The sequence below is a fragment of the Physeter macrocephalus genome, chromosome 20, assembly GCF_002837175.3.
Source record: "Physeter macrocephalus isolate SW-GA chromosome 20, ASM283717v5, whole genome shotgun sequence".
Lineage (NCBI taxonomy): Eukaryota > Metazoa > Chordata > Mammalia > Artiodactyla > Physeteridae > Physeter > Physeter macrocephalus.
In genome coordinates, this window is record NC_041233.1 from 65620194 (window position 1) to 65646346 (window position 26153).

The 26153-nt window shown below is 36.8% G+C and overlaps 1 protein-coding gene across 6 annotated transcripts in view; it reads left to right on the plus strand.

The window, feature by feature from the left end:
- Window positions 1-26153, plus strand: part of SHOC2 (SHOC2 leucine rich repeat scaffold protein) — a 109341-nt gene that overhangs the window by 25067 nt on the left and 58121 nt on the right. For 3 of the 6 annotated variants that reach the window (XM_055081292.1, XM_055081291.1, XM_055081293.1), the window contains exon 2: window positions 9626-9690. The exons of the other annotated variants lie outside the window; for them this stretch is intronic. The gene's annotated coding sequence lies outside the window, so the exon portion shown is untranslated. The remainder of the gene's footprint in view (window positions 1-9625; window positions 9691-26153) is intronic. 6 annotated transcript variants of the gene reach the window in all.

Genomic DNA, 26153 nt, shown 5'->3' on the forward strand with positions numbered 1-26153 from the left:
TATGTTTGAAAAATCTTGATAGCTAGTGGGCAAGCTTTCTTCTGTTCTCTGATTTGAACATATATTCATTTGACCCAGTTCTGTTTTACCTACCCTTTGTCTACTAGCAGGAGCAGGGTGACAGCTCAGAGAAGGTAGGTATTTTTTCCACCCCATTCCTATGTGACTGTGTGACTGAATATATTACTTTGTTAGCCCCAGATACAAAAGCTCATTCTAATACCCTTACAGAGAATTATAATGCCTGGTAGATTATTGGAGATTTCAGTTTTAAGTCTTTGTTACTCCAGTTATTGATCCAGTGTTTTTTAAATATCGAATTTTAAAATCATTCTGTAAAGTTCTATCAGTGTTCTAATTTGTCTAACAGTGACCTTTATTTACTGCTAAATATTTGTGCTTTTCACTTGAAACTATGAGATACAGATATTCCTCACAAAAGGTTTTCTGATGCAAATAAATTGGGAAATATTGTATATTATATTCTTCGTCAAGAGTACATTATTATACTAGGTACTTCCCTAGTGGCGCAGAGGTTAAGAATCCACCTGCCAATGCAGGGGATATGGGTTTGATTGCTGGTCCAGGAAGATCCCACATGCTGCAGAGCAACTAAGCCTGTGAGCCACAGCTACTGAGCCTGTGCTCTAGAGCCTGCGAGCCGCAACTGCTGAGCACATGTACCACAACTACTGAAGCTCACATGCTCTAGGGCCTGCATGCCGCAACTCCTGAGCCTGTGTGCTGCAACTACTGAAGCCCACGCACCTAGAGCCCGAGCTCCACAGCAAGAGAAGCCACCACGATGAGAAGCCCATGCACCACAACGAAGAGTAGCCCCTGCTTGCCGCAACTAGAGAAAGCCCGCTCACAGCAACAAAGACACAACTCAGCCAAAAAAAAAAGAGTACATTATTATATTAAAAGTACTAATAATTTCTGCTCTCAGACAGCAGAAACACATTTTATTCTAAATCTGTTTGACCATGGAACTAGATGTTGTAGAAATACGTTTTGGGAAATGCTGAGACTGTATTACAGAACATATTGTGATTAATACATTGTAAGGGTATTTCAAAACATTTGCAGCTATGATTACCTATAGCCATGTGGACCAAGTAACCTTTTTAATATATATAGATGGTAATTAGTGTCCCAGAATGTAAATATAATCAGAACACAATTTTGGAAGTATCTTTTCTGTAATTCTAAGGGTTTGGTTTTTGACCTGGACATTTTGTTAGAATGACTTTTCCAGTCTGAAGGTAATTCTTAAATATCCTACTATGTGTTGAACACCCAAAATTGGTCTTTGGAACTACTTTCTGTGAAGACTTAGCAGTAGGAGTTTTAGAGCTTTAAGGTACCTGTGAGATCATGTAACTCCCCAAACTCATTTTTCAGATAAACTGAGGCCTAGAAATGTAAGGGAAGTAGAAATCACATTGTAATTAATCAAGGGATTTGGAACCCAAACCCACAGCTCCAGGTCTTATGCTTGTTTTTTTTTTTAATTGCATTTGTTTTTCCATAGTACTTTTAACCAAAATCCTTTAGAGACAGAAACTAGCTAGGTGATACCTACATTTAACATGAGAATACAGGGTAGAGACTGAGTTAGATTATAAGGTGGGTCAAATTTAATATAGCTAGAACTCCTAAAGTCTCTGGACATCCAGTTCCCTCCTCACTTATTGGAATAATTCTCTTTATCCTAGACAAGAGAAAAATAGTTAAAAAATAAGCATGCACTTTTCTAAAAAAATTCATTGGAGTATAGTTGATTTACAATGTTGTGTTTCTGCTGTACAGCAAAGTGAATCAGTTATACATATACAAACATCCACTCTTTTTTAGATTCTTTTCCCATATAGATCATTACCAAGTGTTGAGTAGAGTTCCCTGTGCCGTACAGTAGGTTCTTATTAGGTATCTATTTTATATATAGTAGTGTGTATATGTCAAATCCCAGTCTTCCAATTTATCCCTCCCCCCCTTCCCCCTTAGTAACAATAGGTTTGTTTTCTGCATCTGTGACTCTATTGTTTTGTAAATAGGTTCATTTGTACCATTTTTTTTAGATTCTACATATAAGCAATATCATTGTATTTGTCTTTGACTTACTCAGTATGACAATTTCTAGGTCCATCCATGTCACTGTAAATGTCATTATTTTGTTCTTTTTTATGGCTGTGTAATATTCCATTGTGTGTATATATATATATATATATATATATATATACCACATTTTCTTTATCCATTCCTCTGTTGATGGACATTGAGGTTGCTTCCATGTCCTGGCTATTGTAAATAGCGCTGCAGTGCACATTGGTGTACATGTATTTTTTGAATTATGGTTTTCTCTGGATATATGCCCAGGAGTGGGATTGCTGTATTATATGACAATATTACTGTAAGGGAATAGTCAGTGCTAGTTTTTAATAATTAGTGCATGGGCCAAGGATGCCTGAGTCAGGTTCTTTTCTAAATTGAGATGCATCGTCACTTCCTAGTGGTCAGTTATTGAAACATTTATTTATATATTCTATTAATGGAAAAGTGGGCCTAAATGGTTGTAGAGTTAAACTCTAAGGTACTGAATTCAAATTAATTTATAAAATATATTGTTTTTATCATACTTTTCAGAAAGATACCACTCAGTAGAAAATAATTGAACTCATTGAACTTGAGGTTGTATGAATTATGCATGTAGACATATAATATTACTGGAAGAAATTAACCTTTTAAATGCCAGATTGCTAAGTAAACTACTGGTGTGATCTATATGGGGGGGATAATTTTTTAAAGATAGGTATGTAGATTTTCTGTTTTGGCTTTTTTTATTCAGCATTTCTTCAGACTATAGAAAGCAGTCCTACCTTTTCAAGTCTTGTTCTCTCAGAAATTTTACTTGGTTCATGTGTCTGATCCTGCTTATTTACATGATTATGTATAACCGCTTAATGTATTCTGAAATAGTATATTGGTTAAGACAAGGGTTTTGGAGTCAGAACTATGTTAGTCTTGTGACTTAGCCAATTATGGTCTGTGTGGTCTTTGACAAGTTGTTTGATTGCTCTTGAGCCTTCGTTTCCTTATCTATAAATGGACTTTAATTTGCTTCAGAATTGTGGCAAGGACTTAATGAGATATGAGCTAAAAAGTATTTAGCACTGCTGCTACCTCTAGTGGTGTTATTGTCGGATTCCCACCATGCTATTGGGCGAATGATTTAACTTCCATAAACCTTGGTTAACTAATCTGTTAATGAGAATAACACTCCTGGGGTGCCTACTTCACAGTGAGTTACTTTGGAAATCAAAGGTAATCATGTGATAGTAGTTGGTAAACTTCTCAACCTATCTAAGGTGAGGTAACAAGTCTTACACCATTAGGACTGGGCAGGTAAAAGCAGAGGGAGTGGAGATTTGCTTTTTGGGAAAGGGTTTGGCTGAAGTCTTGATGACAGATCTGTCTTCCTTCAGTACTGCTAGACAGTGGCACATGCATACACATAACTTTCTTTCCAGATAAGTCAGGCTCAGAATGCATATCTGTTTCATCACTGTCCTCCATGTGCTTGTAAGATCCTAGATGAAGAATTTGTGAGAGTCCAAACTCTTTTAGCTCAGTATCCATGGCCCTTTATGATTTGCTCTCAACTTCCATTTCTTTACCTCATTCCCTGACGTTTCCTCTTCTTATCTCTCTCTCATAACCTCCATCCCCAGTGTCTTTTCCAGAGAGAGGGGTAAGCACTTAAATGAACAGTTTGAGAGTATATTCTTTTATTTTTTTCTGTTTTCCTACACAGATGTGTAACTCTCACATTTATATTTTTCTTCAAACAAACAAAAAGTGCCAAGTCAATCATATTACGAAGAAGCCACATTTTCAGAAAGTCTTTACTGGATTGTATGCCCATCAGCAGTCTGTGAGGGTGTAAGTTTCTCTGTGTCCTCACCAGCATGGTTCTTTTTTATTTTTTAATCAGTTTGATAGATATAACATTATTTTTCATTGTATTTGTTAAATAATTATTCTTCTAATAACTAGTGAAGATGTCTTTCTAGATCTTTCAGACAGCCAGGAGGGGAACTCAAGGTTCATTTGAGCATTTGCTTCAAAATGAAAACATAACTTTGGACTCTATGAAATCCACTTGTCAAACATTGGGTTAGCATACTATTTTACCTTGTCTTTACCCTGAACTACAGCTTAGAAACCACCATCCCAAATTTGATGTTTCTCAATCCTTTGTGTATAAATGTATGTATGTATGTATTCACAGACCATATACATTAATTTGTATGTTTTGAAACTTTATACACATGGAACCATTCTTTACCATTCTGCAACTTATATGTTTTTGTCTTTTTTTAAAAAACTTTTTATTTTATATTGGAGTATAGTTGATTAACAGTGTTGTGTTAGTTTCACATGTACAGTGAAGTGATTCAGTTATGCATATACACATACCTATTCTTTTTCAAATTATTTTCCCATTTAGGTTGTTACATATTGAGCAGAGTTCCCTGTATATAGTAGGTCCTTGTTGGTTATCCATTTAAAATATAACACTGTGTACATGTCAGTCCCAAACTCCCTAACTATCCCTTCTCCCCACCCTTCCCCCCAGTAACCATTAGTTCTCTAAGTCTGTGAGTCGGTTTCTGTTCTGTAAATAAGTTGTTTGCATCTGTTTTTTAGATTCCACGTATAAGCAATATCATACAATATTTCACTTTGTCTTTCTGACTTCACTCAGTATGATAATCTCTAGGTCCATCCAGGGTGTTGCAAATGACATTATTTCATTCCTTTTTATGGCTGAGTAATATTCCATTGTATATATGTACCACATTTTCTTTATCCATTCCTCTGTCAATGAACATTTAGGTTGCTTCCATATCTTGGCTATTGTAAACAATGCTGTAATGAACATCAGGGTGCATGTATCCTTTTGGACCATGTTTTTCTCTGGATATATGCTCAGGAGTGGGATTGCAGGATCATATGGTAGCTCTGTTTTTAGTTTTTAAGGAACCTCCCTACTGTTCTCCATAGTGGCTGTACCAATTTACATTCCCACCAACAGTGTAGGAGGGTTTCCTTCTCTCCACACCCTCTCCAGCATTTACTGTTTGTGGATTTTTTTATAATAGCCATTCTGACTGGTGTGAGGTGATATCTCAATGTAGTTTTGACTTGCATTTCTCTAATAATTAGTGATGTTGAACATCTTTTCATGTGCCCCTTGGCCATCTGTATATCTTCTTTGGAGAAATGTCTATTTAGGTCTTCTACCCACTTTTTGATTGCATTCCTTGTTTTGATGATATTAAGCCACATGAGCTGTTTGTAAATATTGGAGACTAATCCATCGTCCGTCACATCATTTGCAAATATTTTCTCACATTCTGTGGGTTGTCTTTTCATTTTATTTATGGTTTCCTTTGCTGTGTAAAAGCTTTTGAGTTTAATTAGGTCCCATTTGTTTATTTTTGTTTTTATTTCCATTACTCTGGGAGATGGATTGAAAAAGATGTTGCTGCGATTTATGTCAGAGCGTGTTCTGCCTATGTTTTCCTTTAAGAGTTTTATGGTGTCCAGTCTCACATTTAGGTCTTTAATCCATTTTGAGCTTATTTTTGTGTATGGTGTTAAAACTTTTTCTAATTTCATTTTTTTACACATAGCTGTCCAGTTTTCCCAGCACATGTATTGAAGAGATTGCCTTTACACATTGTACAGTCTTGTCTCCTTTGTCATAGATTAATTGACCATAGGTGCGTGGGTTTATCTGCGGGCTTTCTATACTGTTCCATTGATCTATATTTCTATTTTTGTGCCAGTACCATACTGTTTTGATGACTATAGCTTTGTAGTATAGTCTGAAGTCAGGGAGCCTGATTCCTCCAGTTCCGTTTTTCTTTCTCAAGATTGCTTTGGCTGTTCTGGGTCTTTTGTGTCTCCATACAAATTTTAAGATTTTTTTTTATGTAGTTCTATGAAAAATGCCAATGGCATTTGATAGGGATTTCATTGAATCTGCAGATTGCCTTGGGTAGTATAGTCATTTTGACAATACTGACTCTTCCAATCCAAGAACATGGTGTATTTTTCCATCTGTTTGTGTCATCTTTGATTTTTTTCACCAGCATCATATAGTTTTTGGAGTACAGGTCTTTGGTCTCCTTAGGTAGTTTATTCCTAGGTTTTTTATTCTTTTTGATGTGATGGTAAGTGGGATTGTTTCTTGAATTACTCTGTCTGATCTTTCATTGTTAGTGTATAGCAATGCAACAGATTTCTGTATATTAGTTTTGTAACCTGCAGCTTTACCAGTTTCATCGATGAGCTCCAGTAGCTTTCTGGTAGTAGCATCTTTAGGATTTTTGATGTATAGTATCATGTCATCTGCAAACAGTGAGAGTTTTAACTGGTTTTCCAATTTGGATACCTTTTTCTTCTCTGATTGCTGTAGTTAGATTTTCCAAAACGGTGTTGAATAGAAGTGGTGAGAGTGGACATCCTTGTCTTATTCCTGATGTTAGAGGAAATGCTTTTAGCTTTTCACTGTTGAGTATGATGTTAGCTGTAGGTTTGTTGTATTTGGCCTTTATTATGTTGAGGTATGTTCCCTCTATGCCGACTTTCTGGAGAGTTTTTATCATAAATGGGTGCTAAAGTTTGTCAAAAGCTTTCTCCTGCATCTGTTGAGATGATCATATGGTTTTTATTTTTCAATTTGTTCATGTGGTGTATCACACTGATTGATTTGCGGATGTTGAAAAATCCCTGCATCCCTGGGATAAATCCCATTTCATCTTGTTGTATGATCCTTTTAATATATTGTTGGATTTGGATTGCTAGTATTTTGTTGAGGATATTTGCATCTATGTTCATCAGTGATATTGGCCTACAATTTTCTGTTCATGTGGTATCTTTGTCTGGTTTTGGTATCAGGGTGACGGTGGCATCATAGAATGAATTTGGGAGTTTTCGTTCCTCTGTAGTTTTTTGGAACAGTTTCAGAAGGATAGGTGTTAGCTCTCCTCTAAATGTTTGATAGAATTGACCTGTGAAGCTATCAGGTCCTGGACTTTTGTTTGTTGGAAGTTTTTAAGTTACAGTTTCAATTTCAATGCTTGTGATTGGTCTGTTCATAGTTTTTATTTCTTCCTGGTTCAGTCTTGGGAGATTGTACCTTTCTAAGAATTTGTCAATTTCTTCCAGGTTGTCCATTTTATTGGCATACAGTTGCTTGTAGTAGTCTCTTATGATCCTTTGCATTTCTGTGGTGTCAGATGTAACTTCTTATTCATTTTCAATTTTACTGATTTGAGTCCTCTTCCTTTTTTTTTCTTGATGAGTCTGGCTAAAGGTTTATCAATTTTGTTTTTCTTTTCAAAGAACCAGCTTTTAGTTTCATTGATCTTTCCTGTTGTTCTCTTTGTCTCTATTTCATTTATTTCTGCTCTGATCTTTATGATTTTTTTCTAGTAACTTCAGGTTTTGATGTTCTTTCTCTAGTTGCTTTAGGTATAAGTTTAGGTTGTTTATTTGAGATTTTTCATGTTTCCTGAGGTAAGATTGTATTGCTATAAACTTCCCTCGTAGAACTGCTTTTGCTGCATCCCATAGGTTTTGGATCATTGTGCTTTTGTTTTCATTTGTCTCTAGGTATTTTTTGATTTCTTCAGTGATCCATTGGTTGTTTAGTTGCATGTTGTTTAGCCACCACATGTTTGTGCTTTTTACGTTTTTTTCCTTATAGTTTATTTCTAATCTCATAGCATTGTGGTTGGAAAAGGTGCTTGATATTTCTATTTTCTTAAATTTACCAAGGCTTGCTTTTTGTGGCCCAGCATGTGGTCAGTCCTGGAGAATGTTCCATGTGCACAGGAGAAGAATGTGTATTCTGTGGCATTTGGATAGAATGCTCTATAAATATCAATTACGTCTATCTGGTCTGATGTGTCATTTAAGGCCTGTGTTTCCTTACTGATTTTCTGTCTGCATGATCTGTCCATTGATGAAAGTGGGGTGTTAAAGTCCCCCACTATTGTTGTGTTACTGTTGGTTTCTCCCTTTTTGGCTGTTAGTATTTGCCTTATTTATTGAGGTGCTCCTATGTTGGGTGCATATATATTTACAATTGTTATATCTTGTTGTTGGACTAATCTCTTGATCATTATGTAGTATCTTTCTTTGTCTCTTTAACAGTCTTTATTTTAAAGTCTATTTTGTCTGAGATGAGTATTGCTATTCCAGCTTTCTTTTGATTTCCATTTGTGTATAGTACCTTCTTCCATCCCTTCACTTTCAGTCTGTATGTGTCCTTAGGTCTGAAGTGGGTCTCTTGTAGACAGCATATATACAGGTCTTGTTTTTGTATCCATTCTTTGACTTTTGGTTGGAGCATTTAATTCGTTTACATTTAAGGTAATTATTGATATGTATGTTCATATTGCCATTTTCTTAATTGTTTTGGGTTTGTTTTTGTAGGTCTTTTTTCTTCCTTTCCTCTTTTGTTTTCTTCTCTTGTGGTTTGATGACCATCTTTAGTGTTCTGTTTGGGTTGCTTTTTCTTCTTTTGTGTGTGTATCTATTGTAGTTTTGGGGTTTGCAGTTTCCATGAGGTTTTGATATAGCAGTCTGTATATGTACAAGGTTTGATAAAGTTGCTGGTCTCTTCCTGCCTAGAGAAGTTCCTTTAGCATTTATTGCAAAGCTGGTCTGGTAATGCTGAATTTTCTTAGTTTTTGCTTGTCTGTAAAGCTTTTGATTTCTCTGTCAAATCTGAATGAGAGCCTTGCTACATAGAGTATTCTTGGTTGTAGGTTCTTCCCTTTCATCACTTTAAATATATTGTGCCACTCCCTTCGGCCCTGCAGAGTTTTTGCTGAGAAGTCAGCTGATAACCTTATGGGAGTTCCCTTGTATGTTATTCGTTGTTTTCCCCTGTTGCTTTTAATATTTTCTGTCTTTAATTTTTGTCATTTAGATTATTATGTGTCTTGGCATGTTCCTCCTTGGGTTTATCCTGCCTGGTATTGTCTGTGCTTCCTGGACTTGGGTGACTGTTTCCTTTCCCATGTTAGAGATGTTTTCAGCTGTTAGCTCTTCAAATATATTTTCAGGTCCTTTCTCTCTTCTCCTTCTGGGACCCCTATAATGGAAATGTTGGTGTGTTTTAATGTTGTCCCAGAGGTCTCTCAGATTTTCTTCATTTCTTTTCATTCTTTTTTCTTTATTCTGTTCAGCAGTGTTTTCTACCATTGTGTCTTCCAGGTCACTTATCCACTTTTCTGCCTCAGTTATTCTGCTATTGATACCTTCTAGTGTATTTTTTGCTTCAGTTACCGTATTGTTCATCTGTTTTTTCTTTTAGGTCTTTGTTAAACATTTCTTGCATCTTCTTGATCTTTGCCTCCATTTTTTTCCCAAGATCCTGGATCATCTTCACTATTATTATTCTGAATTCTTTTTCTGGAAGGTTGCCTATCTCCACTTCACTTAGTTGTTTTTCTGGGGTTTTATCTTGTTCCTTCATGTGGGACATATTCCTCTGCTGTTTCATTTTGACTAACTTTCTATGATTGTGGTTTTTGTTCCCCAGGCCGCAGGATTGTAGTTCTTCTTGCTTCTGCTGTGTGCCCTCTGGTGGATGAAGCTATCTAAGAGGTTTGTGCAAGCTTCCTGACTGGGGGGAAGGGGTGGTGAGTGGAGCTGGGTCTTGTCCCTCTGGTGGGTAGGGCTGTGCTCAGTAAAACTTTAACCCACTTGTCTGCTGATGGGTGTGGCTGTGTTCCCTTCCTGTTGGTTGTTTGGCCTGAGGCAACCCAGCACTGGTGCCTACAGGCTGTTTGGCGGGGCTCATGGTGGCCTCCGGGAGGTGAGGGTCTCAAGCCAATGAGTACTTCCCAGAACTGCTGCTGCCAGTGTCTTTGTTCCCACAGTGAGCCACAACCACCCTCTGCCTCTGCAGGAGATCCTCCAATACTAGCAGTTAGGTCTGGCCCAGTCTCTTAAGGGGTCACTGCTTTTTTCCCTTGGGTCCTGGTTCACATGAGACTTTGTGTGTGCCCTCCAGGAGTAGAGTTTCTGTTTTCCCCAGTCCTATGGAAGTCCTGTGATCAAATCCTGCTGGTCTTCAAAGCCAGATTCTCTGGTGGCGACTCATCCCATTGCCAGACCCCCAGGCAACTGAGAAGCCTGACATGGGGCTCAGATCTTTCACTCCAGTGGGAGAACTTCTGTGGTATAATTGTTTTCCAGTTTGTGGGTTGCCCACCCATGGGTATGGGGTTTGATTTTATTGTGATTGCACCCCTCCTACTGTCTTGTTGTGGCTTATTCTTTGTCTTTGGATGTAGGGTATGTTTTCTGGTAGGTTCTAGCATTTTTTTGTGAATGGTTGTTCAACAGTTAGTTGTGATTCTGGTGTTCTTGTAAAAAGAGGTGAGTGCACATCCTTCTACTCTGCTATCTTGAGCTAATTCTGGAAGGAATTTTCTGTTTTTTTGTCTTTTTGTTTTTATTGTTTACCATCTCTTCTGAGGTCTGTTTCTGTTGCTTCCTTTAGGTGTAGTGATTTATTTTTCCATTGGGTAGTGTAACCTTGCCGCAGTGGCTCCTTGTGCAAATATAGAAGTTTTCATACTGTAAATACCTAGAAGTAGAATTGATAGATCAAATGGGTTTACCTGGACATTTTCTAATTCATCAAATTTTTGCCAAGTTACTCTCCAAAGTCGTTTTGACAATTGATACTTTTACCAGCAGATTGTGAGTTCTCAAAGCTCCACTTTCTCCCATGTTGGTTTTAGCAGACTTTTTCACCTGCTAACCTGATGACAGTTATAGCTTTTCATATTTCTCTAATTACTAGTGCTGTTGAATATTTAATGGGCTTTTAAATATCTTCTGTGAATTGTTTGCCCACTTCTTAGTGCAGTATTTGCCTTTTCTTAGAAATCTGCTAAGTTTTTTATATTTTCTAGACTCAAATCCTTTTTTAGAAATGAGTTACAAAGATCTGTTCCTAGTCTGTAGCATGTTCTTTTATTTTATTTTGTTTCTATTATTTCTTTCTTTCTTTCTTTTTTTTTTTTTTTTGTGCTCTGCGGGCCTCTCACTGTTGTGGTCTCTCCCGTTGCGGAGCACAGGCTCTGGACGCACAGGCTCAGCGGCCATGGCTCATGGGCCTAGCTGCTCCGCGGCATGGGATCTTCCCGGACCAGGGCACGAACCCATGTCCCCTGCATCGGCAGGCAGACTCTCAACCACTGTGCCACCAGGGAAGCCCTGTTTCTGTTATTTCTAATTAACCTTTTAAAAGTTGTTAAATGATCACGAACTTAGAAGTTTGGAGTTAAGTAAAATAACCTGTTTTTCCCCAAATTAATTGAGAGTAAGTTGTTCATCTGATGCTCCATCATCCCTGAGTATTTTAGCAGCAGTTCTCTATCCTTTTGGCCTTAGAACAACTTTACAGTCTTAAAAAATTATTTGGAACTTCAGAACTTATTTATATAAGGGTTATATTTACTCATATTTACTATATTAGAAATTAAAATTAAGGAATTTAAAAATTAATTTTTTTAAAGACATATTACATATAACATACATAAAATCTTTATGAAAAATAACTACTTTTCAAAACAAGTGGATTTGTTTCACATTTTTTGCAAATTTCCTTAATGTCTTCCTTAACAGATAATGGCTGAATTCTCATAATTGTTTCAGTCTGTTGCAATATGTTATAGTGGCTGAAGAATATGAAGAAAATCAGTCCTCAAACATGTATGTAGTTGGAATATTTTAATAGCCTTTTCAGGTAATTGAAGATATTCAATGATAACTGGTTTAAAATGGCAGTGATAAATAATTTCTTGAAGATTAACTGCAATGTAGAATTTAAATCTATATTAATGAATTTTTCCCCCTTTTTATTTAGAAATAATGATAGACTCATAGGAAGTTGCAAAAATAACACTTCACTCAGCATCCCTTAATGTTAGCATCTTATATAATTGGAGTACAATATCAAAACCAGGAGATTGACATTGATACTATACTGTTAACTGGACTATAAGACCATATTTGGTTTTTTGTCTTTTTTTAGGTGTTTTTGTGTGTGTCTATGATGTTGCATGTTTTTATCCCACATGTAGGTTCACAGTTAAGGTATGGAATGGTTTCATCACCTCAGAGGAACTCTCCCTCTCTACCTTGTCCTTATCCCCTGAAAATTCCTGTTCCATTCTCCATCTGTATAGTTTCATCAGTTCAAAAAATGTTACATAAATGGAATTATAAAGTATATAAACTTTTCAGATTGACTTTTTCATTAAGCTTAATAGCCTTGAGATCCAGCCAGGTTGTTGCATATATCAGTAGTTCATTCCTTTTTTTTTGCTGAGTAGTGTTACCTTGTGTGAATGTACCAGAGTTTAACCATTCATTCACCAAAGGACATTTGGATTGATTCCTTTTTTGGGAGGGGGGGATTACAAATAAATGGTATGAACATTGGTGTACAGGGTTTTTTTGTGTGTGTGTGTGGTATGCGGGCCTCCCTCTGTTGTGGCCTCTCCCGTCGCGGAGCGCAGTCTCAGCGGCCATGGCTCACGGGCCCAGCCGCTCCGCGGCATGTGGGATCCTCCCAGACCGGGGCGCAAACCCGGTTCCCCTGCATCGGCAGGCGGACGCGCAACCACTGCACCACCAGGGAAGCCCTACAGGGTTTTTTTTTAAAAAAAATTATTTATTTGGCTGTGCAGGGTCTTAGTTGCAGCACGCCGGTTCTTCATTGCTGTGTGCAGGATCTTCATTGTTGCCTGCAGGATCTTTAGTTGTGGCATGTGGGATCTTTAGTTGCGGCGTGTGGGATCTTTAGTTGCAGCACGTGAGATGTTTAGTTGTGGCATGTGGGATCTTTTAGTTGCGGCATGTGGGATCTAGTTCCCTGACCAGGGATTGAACCCAGGCCCCCTGCATTGGGAGCATGAAGTATTTATTTATTTATATTTTTGGCTGCATTTGGTCTTTGTTGCTGCATGTGGGCTTTCTCTAGTTGCGGTGAGCTGGGGCTACTCTTCATTGAGGTGCGTGGGCTTCTCATTGCAGTGGCTTTTCTTGTTGAGCATGGGCTCTAGGTGCGCGGGCTCAGTAGTTGTGGTGCGTGGGCTTAGTTGCTTCTGCGGCATGTGGGATCTTTCCAGACCAGGGCTCGAACCCATGTCCCCTGCATTGTCAGGCAGATTCTTAACCACTGGGGAGTGCAGAGTCTTAATCACTGGACCACCAGGGAAGTCCCAGTGTACAGGTTTTTTGTGTGTGCACAAGTTTTCATTTTTCTGAGGTAAATGCCAAAGAGTGAAATGCTGGATTATATGGTAGGTATATGGTTGGTTACAAGTAATCACTAAACTATTTTTTCAGAATTTTTGTATTCACCTCTGTTTTACCTTTCCACCAGCAGTATATAGATATTTGGCTTTGCATTCTTGTCCGCATTTGATGTTATCACTATTTTTTATTTATTCAAGGTGCTCTGACAGAGTGTAGTAATATTTCATTGTGGTTCTAATTTTCACTTCCCTAGTAGCTAATGATGTTGAACATCTTACTTGTGCTATTTGCCATATGTATCTGCTCTTTGGTGAAATGTTTACGTATCTCTTTTGCCCATTTTCCAGTTGGGTTGTTTTTTTAATGTTGAGTTTTGAGAGTTCTTTATGTGTTTAGATGTAAGACCTTTGTTGAATATGAGGTTTTCAAATATTTTCTCCCATAGCTTGTCTTTCCATCCTCTTAACAGGGTCTTTTGCAGTGCAAAATTTTAAATTTTTAATGAAGTTCAGTTTATCAGTCTTTTTCTTTTATGGGTTGTACTTTAGGTGTCATGCCTGTGAGATCTTCACCTGGCTCTAGGTCCCACCTTCCTTGGCTTACAGAGGCTCTGTCTGACTTCCTTTGCTAGGGAATTGGACACCCTCTTGTGTGGATACTCTTCTCATCTGCTTGGGATTCTAATTCCCTTTGTGGTTTCTTCATAGATTTTTTAGGAATGTGGTTTTTAATTTCTACATATTTGTGAATTTTTCAGATTTCTTTCTTTTGTTGATTTTTAATTTTATTACTTTGTGGTTGGAGAATGTATTTTCCATTTTACTTACAGAAACTTAAAATTTTATGTTCCAAAATATAGTTTGTCCTAGACAGTGTTTTCTGTTCACTTGAGAAGAGTGTGAATATTCTGCTGCTGTTTGGTGGAGTATTGATAAATGTCTCTTAGGCCTAGTTGGCTTATAGTGTTGTTCAGGTCTTCTATTTCCTTGTTGATCTTCTGTGTAGTTGTTCTACCCAGCATTGAAAGTAGGGTATTAAAGTCACTATTATTGTTGAATTATCTGTTTTTTTCCTTCAATTCTGTGAGTTTTCACTTAATATATTTTGATGTTGTTAGGTGCATATGTGTTTGTAATTGTTTTATCTGCTTGATGGATTTACCCTTCTATTGTTATAAAATGTCCCTTGTCTTTAGTAATAATTTTTGTCTTAAAGTCTGTTTTGTCTGGTTAGTATTGTTTTTTTTCATCATTTTACTTTCAATCTATTCATGTGTTTTAATCTAAACTGTATCTCTTGTAGACAGCATACAGTTGGATCACTTTTTAAAAAATCCATTCTATGAACTAATGGCTTTTAATTTGAGAGTTTAATTTTATCTATTTACATTTAGTTATTGATCAGGTAGAATTTGCACCCTGCTACTTTGTTTTCTGTGTGTCACATCTTTTTTGTTTTTTTCCTCCATCACTGTCTTCTTCTGTGTTAGATATTTTTTAGAGTACTTTTAAAATTCTTTTGTCGTTTTTTAGTGGCTGTCCTACAATTAACATATTAAGTCATAAGAATCTAGTTTGGATTAAACCAAGTTAATTTCAACAGTCTACTTAAACATGTGCCTATGTAGCTAGCTCCACTACCCCCACCTTTTGCTGTTATTGTCATGCAAAATTACACCTTTGTACATTGTGTGCCCATCAGCACATTTATAATTATTGCTTTGTGCAGTTCTCTTAAATTGGATAGGATAAAAAAGCTATGGGCAAGAAATACATTTATAGTGTCTTTTATATTTGTTTTTTTAGTTACTTTTGCCAGTGCTCTTTATTTGTATTTGAGTTATTGTCTAGTACCGTTCCATTTCAGCCTGAAGGACTCACATTAGCATTTCTTGTAGGGCAGGTCTGCAACAAATTCTTTTAGTTTTTGCTTATCTGGGAATGTTTTAATTTTACCTTTATTGAAGGGTAGTTTTGCTGCATATAGAATTCTTGACAGTTTTTTTTTGTTTGTTTGGTTTTCCTTTCAGAACTTTGAATATGTCTTCCCACTGCCTTTGGCCTCCATATTTTCTGAAAAGAAATGACTTGTGGAAGTGACTTAATATTCTTATGTCTCATACATGATGAGTTGCTTCTCTTGCTGCTTTCAAGATTTTTTTTTTTTGTCTTTGTCATTTAGCAGTTGGTAAGGATGTGCCTATGTGTAGATCTCTTTAAGTTTATTCTGCTTGGAGTTTGTTCAGCTTCTTGGAGGTGTAGATTAATGTTTTTCTTCAAAACTTGGAAGGAAATTTTTGGCCCTTATTTCTTCCAGTATTTCTGCCACCTTCTCTCATTGTCTCCTTCCAGGACTCTATTTATGTGTATTGTTATTTAAAATGTTCACTTGATGATGTGCGCAGATCTCTGATGCTCTGTGTATTTTTCTTCTTTTTTCTTTCTATTCCATCTTTTTTCTTTTTAATTCCTCAATGGATAATATCAGTTGACCTATTTTGCGTTCATTGTTTCTTCTGCTTGCTTATATCAGCTGTTGAACCTTTCTAGAGAATTTTTCATTTCTAGAGTTCAAAGTTATTGTACTTTGAACTCTAGAATTTATTTTTTTAGTAACTTTTTTTCTCTTTATTCACATTCTCTGTTTGGTGAGACATTTTTCTCTTGCCTTCCTTTAGTTCTATAGACATGTTTTCTTTTAGCTCATATTTAAAATAGATGGCTTAAAGTCATTGTCTAGTAAGTCCAACAGCTGAATTTCCTTAGGGACAGTTTCTGTTGTTTGCTTTTCTTCCTGTGTTTGGGCCATTCTTTCTTATTTCTTTGCCTATCTTGTAATTTTTTATTGAAAAACTATGTTTGGACATTTAAAATATGAAATGTACATTTAAATAATGTGAGCATGTTAGATAGCATAAAAATGTCCAAATAACGGACACTTTAAATAACAAAATGTGACAATTATGGAAATTAGATTTTGCCCCCTTTCTGGGGGTGTTTATTGTTCCTGCTTATTGTGGTTGCTGTTGGTTTAGTAACTTTTTGAACTAATTCTGTTTTGTGTGGCCACTGAAGTCACTATTTGGTTAGCTTAGTGGTTGGCTAACGATTGGTCAGAGATTTCTTTAAATGCCTGCAACCAGTAAATCTCCCAGTCTTTGCCAAAGACCTCTGTGTGTATTAGGGCATACCTTCAGCACTTATCCAGGCAGTTAACTGCCTTAGCTGTTGCTCCCTGCTTGTACACAGCTCCAAAGTTAGTTTGCCAAAAGTGATACCTTGGGGCCTTCTCAGGTCTTTGCTGAGCGTACACACAGCTCTAGCCATGCACATAGCATTAAGCGTGTACATAAGCTTCTAGATTCCCAGGAACTTGGGAGCTTTTCAAAGTTTCTATGACATCTCATTCTCAGATTTTCCTTTCAAGCTTTTTGATTAGTCTGTTTGCCCCAACTATTGGTCACTGCCTTAAGCAGCTGTGAAGATAAAATACTCTCCTGTAATTGTTTTCAACAAACGTCCTCTTGGGGAAAAGGTCTTTTGCACTGAGTAAGTTCTGAGTCAAATCAAATACAGATAATGTTGCAAATGGGCTCTTTCCAGGAGCCACCAGACAGGTCAAATAGTGATAATTTGGAGGGGTTGTTGGTGAATGAAGCTTTGAATGAGCTCCAGCTTTGTTCTGTTCTGTCTCCTGTCTGCTAAGCTGAGCTGGGAATGTGGACTCATTTTTCAAGGCTGTCATGGATTTGGAGAGCAGGGGAAGGGACTAGGGCAAGTTAAAATGTCACAAAGCTTGTTGTTCTTACTGAGATGCTTGCTTTCTTTTTCTTTCTGTAAATGCATCCTGGGTGCAAGCTCTTGGCTAATTTTGAGAGTTCTGACAGAGTTTATTCCAACTGTTTTTGCCAGTTTTCTTGCTGTTTTTATGGAGGAGAGAATTTTCAGAGTTACTTACCGTACTGTTTTCTCTGATGTCACCTCCACTTGGCTTTGACATCCTGTGCTGACAGGCCTCCGTGTTTGGAAGTCCTCCCAAACCTCCACCCCACCTCACCCAGACTTTGACTCCCCCTGCCAGACAACTCTGCATGGATGACCTCTTCACCTTGCTTGTACTCGTAACTTTCCATGCCATGCCACCTACCCCTTAACCACCCACCCCTCCAGGTAGACATGTTCCTCACCATTCTTAGATTCCAGTATCGCACACTAGTTTGTCACCACCTGTGGATGCTCTTCGTGTCCCAATAAGACTCTGATTCTCCATGCTGAGCCATCTCCCTATGAGGATAGCTATCCCCGCCTCACTTGAACTCTAATACCTCTTGTGGGTTACCAGTACATGTTGATATCCACCCTGTCCTGCTCAGGCTCTGATACCCTATACTGAGCTGCCCCTTGTGCGATTGTCTTTCTCATCTCACCCAGGCTCTGAAATCCAAGATGCAGTGGATCTTCTATACTTATACCCTCTTTAATCTGCTTAGGCTCTGACTCTTTCTGCTGTGGGACATTTTGATTTCTCACCTCCCACGATCACTCGGGTGGATGCCCAACTTGCTCTGCAACATTCAGTTGCTTTAGTATTGAGTTGTTCAGGATGCAGAATAGATGTGCTTAATTTTTTGACACTCAACAATGTTATTACAGTTTTACTAAAGAAATAAGAAAAACACAGATCCTAAAAGGAACAAAGAGAATATATAAAAGACAAGTATACTGCTGTTGTGAAAGTTAACAAGAATTTGAGGTGTGAAGATTTACCTAGGAACTTAAAATAAAACCAGTAATTAAAAAAAAATCATGTTATATCGTGACAGACATTCATAAGAGCTCCTCCCAGGAGGAGGAGGCTAGATACTTAGCCTAATCAGAAGAATATAGGAAAGACTTTCTGGCAAAAGTGATTCCTAGAAGTCTCAAAAGATGTTTATGGGTTCACCTGGAAAGGTGGTGCCTGGAAAAGGAACAGGTGTGAATGGGGAAGACATACAAGCAGAGGAGGAAACAGCAAGAGTATAGGTATGGACACAGGAAGCAGTACCTTCTGTTCAGGAAACAGAATACAGATGAGGATAGTGTATACAGGGTATGGCCAGGGAGACTAGGGAGGAAATGTGGAGAGGAGGAAAAGATCATCCCCACAGAAGGAGCAGTCCAAGCAAAGATATGGTTATATGAAAGCATTTTAAGCCTACTGTGTCAATAGTATGGTAAGACTGGAATGGAGAGTATATTAAGGGTACAAAAGGTAAACATGGAAAAGATAGATTGGAGCCTGATTATGGAGAAACCTAATGTGTGTTTATACATATGTGTAGGTATATGTATGTGTACTTATTTGTGTGTGTGTTGAGTAGGGGAGTGACTTCAAATCAGTGATTTAGCCTGAAGATGCTTAGTCTGGCATCACTGGTTAGGATGGAGCAGGGGTTGCTGTTTAGAATTTAGAGTCAGGGAGATGAATTTGGAATCTTATATAATAGCCTAGTGAAAGTTAAGAATATGGTAAGAGTTGTGGGGATTGGGCACAATAAGAACTAACATGGAGTTTGAGATGCTTGGGAATTGATCATTCGAGGAAGCCAGAGGGAAAAGAAATATAAAAAGCTAAAACTTGGTGTAGAGATTGGATTATTGTTTAGGATTTAAAATTAAAACTGTGAAGAGGTAATTGGTTTAAGAAATGCTGGTATGGTCAAAGGAGAAATTATCAGCAAACTCAGATCCAAAAGTGGGACTTGTGACCCAAGTTGTTAAGATGTTAAGAATTGATTGATTGGCAGCTCTGGAGTGTAAGAGTCTTACATTGTGAGGACACATGGGAAGATGACTGAGCCTGAAGACAGTGAACACAGAGGAGAATGCAATACAGAACTCTAGTGGGTAGAGGGGAGAAATGTTTGGAACTTTAGTGACTTGAGAATGGCATGAGAAAAGGCTAAGTTTATTTAAACCTTAGGCCTCATGTATAATATGGACAGTAGAGATTTGATATAATCAGTGGAAGATTAAAAACTGAGAGGATAAACCAACATGAAGCCAGTGACTTATGATTAGGGGCTAGTTAGCACCAAAAGACTAAGAGTGTTCCACTTATGAGACTTTGTTCCCCTTATATAAAGGAAACAGCAAGCTATGGATTTCAGTATGTTGCTCCCTTTGTGTGTCAAGCAGGTTTCAGCTAAGGTTACTCACTATTTTGTTAGGTTTCCCAGAGATTTCTACTTGCTGTTATAGGATGAAAAAAATTAAGGAATATATGAATTGGAATGTTTTCATTAAAAAAAAATTGAGCGTATCAGTTCATTGTAATTCAGCATTGTTCTTTTTTTCCTTCTGCATTAGTCTGCTTTGCTTACTTATTAGTACAATATGTTGCTAGTTTAATTTTATCTTTTATGCATGGCATCATTAATTCAGGTGCCCAGTGAGAACTAGATAAAAGTTTACTTAAATGATGATAGTGTCCTTTTTATGTAAAAAACACTCACTGTTTTCTCTTTCCTCACATCTCCCTTGGGATTTTCTTGGTAGTAGTTCCTTTCAGGTCCAAAGTTTGGACAGAAGTTTTTGAATTCGTAATTAGATTGTTTCCTTAATTCTAGGGAATAGTAATAAATGGATTAGAAATGTGAGACAAAAAGTAATCTTTTCAAGTCAGTACCTGCAGGGTATAAAAGATATTTTAGGATAATTATTTTCAATTATATGAAAAAAATTTATTAAAATTCGCTGCCTTTCTGTTTCCTCTGTTTCTGTTTTTCAGTGTTCCCCAAACAAGTTGACAAACAGCTGTGACAGAAGCAATCTTAAACAAAAGTCTCTTAAGTTGAATAGTATATGTCATAATATCACTCAGTGAAATCCTTTGTATCTTGTTATTGTAGTGGTAACTCTTGAGAGTTGTGGGAAATGACACAATTCTATATTGTGCCTTCTATATTTTTCATTTTAGGTTTTATTGAGGTATAAAACGTATTTTGAAACTGATCATTTATATTTACTAAAGAGGAAGGAATTCTAAAAAATTATTATCTGGGTTTTTTTCATTTCTTTCATTTATGTGGTAAATACTTAATGGGCATCTAGTATTGGCCAGGTTCTAGGCTCTGAATGTACAGCTGTAAACCAGACAATCAAAAGTCCTTGCTTTCAGAGAGCTCACATTTTTGGGGGAGAGGGAGACAATAAACAAAATCAATCATTAAGTATATTTTTTGCCAGGTAGTGAGTGCTGTGAAGAAAAATAAAGCAGAGGAAGAAGAATAGGAAAGAGATATTTCTATTTTATATGTTGTAGTCAAGAATGAGATATTTAAGTAGGGAGCAAGCAATGTGGATATTTGGGAGAAAGGACTATATATAGAGAGAAAGGACTAGAGCATGAAAGGCTCTTGAAGGTCAGAGTAAGAGCCTGGGAAACCATCAGATTTTTTAAAGTAAAAGAGTGACATAATCAGGCTTAACAGTTAAATGGATCACAGTGATTGCTAAGAGACAACAGTCTGTTAAGGGGGTAAAGATGGAACCTAGGAGGCCAGAAGGCTACAATCCAGGCAAGAGGTGATGGGGGCTTTTAAATGCGGAGGTAGTAAGAAGTGGTTGGATTCTTGGTAGATAGAGCAATGGTGTTTTCTGATGGATTGGATGTCAGATTGAGTGAAAGAAAAGTCAAGGAAGCCTCCACGGTTTTTGGCCTGAGCATTTGAAAGGATGCATTTGCCATTTACTGAGATGGAGAAGAAGATTGAGGAGATGGAACACATTCAGGAGTTCAATTTAAGTCATCTTAATTTGAGATGCTTGTTACATATCCAACTAGAGATGCCAAATAGGCAACCGGATATACAGATCTCTGGAGTTAAGGAAAAACATCCAGGTTGGAGATGGTATTTGAGCATTGAGAGCGTGTAGGTAGCATTAAAATAATGGGACTGGGTGAAATCATCTAGTCCCTACTAAAAAGTGAGTACAGACAGAAGAGATGTGAGTCCTGGGATTTTCTAATGTTTGGAGATTGCGAAGATGAGAAGGAACCAGCACAGGATACTGAGGAGTGCCAGTGAGATACCAAGGGAGAGTGGTATCCTGGAAGCCAATTGTAGAGTGTTTCAAGGAGAGAAGGATGATCAGTCTTGTTAAATGCTGTCGATAGTTTTGAGTAAGACAAGGATGAGGAACTGACCGTTAGACTTACCAATGTGGAAATGCTGAAAGTTTTTTTATTAATGTCAAAATATAAACTCTGAAAAATATTGTCTGCTTTTATGTGAAGAGGAAAAGGAATATACTCATGTTTAGAACTAGAATTATTTGGGGCAGGAGTCCTTAGTAGTAAGTTGGTTCAAAACAAATAAAATTTGTGACTTTCTGGTTCTGAGCCTACATGAGAAAAAAAAGGCTGCTATAGCCTAAAATATGATCTAGCTAATAACATACAGCATTGACATTGTGTCCAAATCAGCATAACTTTTCTTAAGTTGTGAGCTCCCAGGGAACAAAAACTCTGTTTCCTCAATTCAGTTAATATAACACTTAACATGGTACCTAACTTTGTGGGAAGATACAAATAAGTGTGATTCTTGTAAATGATTTTAATAAGTTAAATTCTTATGTATTTATATAGGAAAGAATTTATAATAATTTACTCAAGTAGCTGGGTATGTTATAAGTGGAAATAACTTATCCATTAGATATATATGTATGGTATAGTAGAATGCAGTAGCAGAAAGATTCCTAGAAAGTAAAGCTTTGATTCATTCCTGCCTCTGCCACTGATTGACTCTGTGTTGAATGAGGAATCAAAGACTTGACTATCTAGAATCATCTGTCAGTTACCTAGTTAGGTGACAAGAAAATGTTTATGTTGGCATTAAAAGGATAGTAAAGTCATCTTCTGTGCAATGATTTCTTAAAACACCTTTCTCTTTGAAATTAAGTTTAAATATCTGATTTCATTCTTTTAGTATAGGTTATATAGTCTTAGTTTGTAAACTATAAATAAGTTTTGAATTTATCCATACTGTCAGGGATAGTCTCTCCATTTGACTTAGTCATTTAGCTCATATTTATTCAGCATCTACTATATTCCAGATACTGATACAGATGCTAACAGTATATCTTTGAAGAAGACAGACAAGGACTCTTTACCTTACGGAAGTCTTATGGAGTAAGACTTCTTTCAGGGGACCTCGGGGAAAAATAGAATTTTTTAACCAAGAAACACATTATCTGAGGTAATCTCATTGCTCTGTCTTCTGTGGTTTTTTGTTTCAACCAGTACTTAAGAGCAGATTCATTCAGCATTGAAAAAGTTCTGCTCTCATTGAACTTACATGCCAGTTGGGGAGAGGGAAGAGTATAAAGACATATAAGAAACAACGAGTAAAATACATTAATATAATTTAGAGGTCATTGTCATAATAATCGTAGGATATGACAAGAGTTATAAATAGTGGAAATAGGCTTATTAAGTATATGGGTAGCATGAAACTTAGATAAAAATTACTAAATTGAGGGCTTTGTAGAGTCACCTGTGTAGTTTCATCTACTGTCCATATGTGCCTAATTGCCTGAAGTGGCTTCTGTGGGCTCAGCAGGTTTTTACAGTCCATGACTTTAAAGACCACCGTGCTACACCAGGCTAGCCCTGGTCTGTTCACATAGAGAGGCAAGGGTCTGGAGAGAGCAGAAGCATGCAAGGCCTCTTGCCGTCTAAATTGGTACAAAATTGTTTTTGTCACATTCTATAGGCTAATGAAAGTTTAAAAGGCCAGCTCAGGTTGAAGGCATGGAGAAACAGGTTCTAGCACCTAAGTTTTGCCTCAGGCCTTATTTTCTGTGAAACTCCGACTACGAGATTGTCTATCACGCTACAGTTTTTTTTTTTTTTTTTTTTTTTTCTTTAGCCAATGTCCTTGAATATGCTTAAATTTTTTTTTGGTATAAGTACTATTAAGCTAGGATTAATAAAATAAAACAATACAACATTGTAAATCAACTATACTCCAATAAAAAAATTTTTTAAATTACATATAGTCCCATTACCTCCACAGTAAAACAGTCCATTATTTTCCAATTTTCTTTTCTAATGCTTTTCCATATACATAAAACATTTTGCAGTAATTCCTCCTTGACTACTTATCATAATATATTCTGCATTTTTTTCTTTTTTAACCTAACCCCAACATGATAGTCATTACCACTACTGAACTATCTTCAAAAATTTTCCTAATGGCACAATACTCCAAATTTTGAGGGATCTGACAGATTATTTTCATTTTTGTTCTATTAATTGACTCTGTGGTTTTACTATTAATGATACTCATAAAAACTTATATATAAAGATTTTCTGATCTCTGCTTTTCCAACATGTAGCATGATTGAAAAAGATCACAAGAACTTGATATGAACAGTCACTTAGTATAAAATGTGTTGCGAAATATAGTCACAATAATCTGATTGTTATCTTTATAATTTTGTGCAATTTATATAAAAGAGATGAATTGTTTGATTTGTTCACTCAAAAAATATGTGTCATATGCCAGGCAGGCATCATTGTAGTCTTCTTAAATACAAATATGAATAAAATATGGAATTGACCTAAAAAAACAAAAACAAAAACACCCTGTTTCTTCAGATACAACTGCTTGCAACTTGTGGTCTGTGGTACTTTTGCTAGTTTTATATCTTTGTGTTTCATCAAGGGCTCCTTGTCCTAAAGTTTCCCTCACTGCACTCCCACTTAAATTTTTTCTTTTTGCTTATAGTCCAGTTAGTTGAAATATGTACTTTCCCAAATCAAGTGATATCTATGAATGGGTATATTTTTTAATCTTATACTGAACAAGATTGAGAGAATCTTTTCCCAGCCAATTTGAATTGCTTATTCACTTATTTTAAAAAATTTTGATTTTCAAAATACGCTTTTTTCAAATGTGCTTTTTAAACTTTCACCTATTTAAGAAAAGGCAGTATACTTCTTTGTAATCTACATATGGTAGATTTGTATCGTCCATTGTATTTTATTTTTTTACATTTTTCTTTTGAAATAATTTTAGACTCATAGAATTTATAAAATTATTAGTACAGAGAGTTTTCCTGTACCCTTTTCTTATTTTTCACCAATGATAACATCTTACATAACTGTAGTACAAGTATCAAAACGAGGAAGTTGACATTGGCACAATGCTGTTAATGAAACTACAGCTCTTGTTTGAGATTTCACCAGTTTTTCCATGCAGTCTTTTTTTGGGGGGTGGGGGTTCATAGTCCTATGAAATTTGATCACATGTGTAGATTCTTATAACCACCAATAACCACCACCACAAAGTACAGAACTATTTCATCACTTCAAAGAAGCTCCCACATGCTACTCCTTTATAGTCACACTCTCACCCTAGTCCTAAACCAGGATAACCACTTATTTGTTCCCATCACTGTACTTTTGTCACTTAAGAATATTATGTGAACAGAATCATGTAGTATGTAACCTTTTGATACTTTGTCACTAACCCCTAATGCCCCTGAGATTCACCCAAGATTTTGTGTGCAAGGATAGTGTGTTCCTTTTTATTGTTGAATAGTATTCCATTGTATGGATGTACCACAGTTTATCACTTCACCCAGTAAAAGACATTGGGTTTGTTTTCAGTTTGGAGGTATTACAAATAAAGCTGCTGTGAACATTTGTATACAGACTTTTGTGTGAACATAAGTTTTTATTTCCCTAGGAAAAATATGTAGGGGTGCAATTGTTGGGTTGTGTGCTACAAGTGTATGTTTAACTATGAGAAACTGCCAAATTGTTTTCCATAGTGGCTCTACCGTTTTACGTTCTCTTCAGTTTCTCCACATTTTCATCAGCACTTGGTAGCATCTGTATTTTTAAATTTAGCTCTTCTAATAGGTGTGTAGTTATATTTGCATTTTTCTAATGGCTAATGATGTCCAACATCTTTGCATGTGCTTATTTGTCATTTTTATCTTTGGTGGAGTGTCTCTACAAGTCTTTTGCCCATTTTCTAATTGGATTGATTGTTTTCTTACTGATTAAAGGTGTCCTTTATGCATTCTTAGTACATTTTCTCCCAGGCTGTAGCCTGTCTTTTCATCCTCTTAAATGAGTCATACACAATGCAAAAGTTTTCAATTTTGATGAAGTCCAGTTTATCAGTTTTTTTCCTTTAATGTTTGTGCTTTTGCTGTCTTATCTAATTAATTCCTTGCCTAACCATAGGTTATAAAGAGTTTCTCCTATGTTTTCTTCTAAAAGTTTTATAGTTTTTTTTTTCACATTTAGATCTTTGATCCATTTTGAGTTAACTTTTTTATAAGGTATGAGATTTAGGTTAAAGGTGTTTTTCTTGCTTATAGAAGTCCAGTTATTCCAACAGCATTTGTTGAGAGGCTGTTCTCCTCCATTGAGTTGGTTTTGCATGTTTGTCAGAAATCAACTGGACGTTGCCAAATGCTGGTGAAAATGTGGAGCAACAATGATGGTGGGATGCAAAATGGTATAGCTACTTTGGAAGGCAGTTTGGTAGTTCCTTACAAGACTAAACATACTTTTTTTTTTTTTTTTGTGGTACGCGGGCCTCTCACTGATGTGGCCTCTCCCGTTGCGGAGCACAGGCTCCAGATGCGCAGGCCCAGCGGCCATGGCTCACGGGCCCAGCCGCTCCGCGGCATGTGGGATCTTCCCGGACCGGGGCACGAACCCATATACCCTGCATCGGCAGGCGGACTCTCAACCACTGCGCCACCAGGGAAGCCTGTTCTATGAGT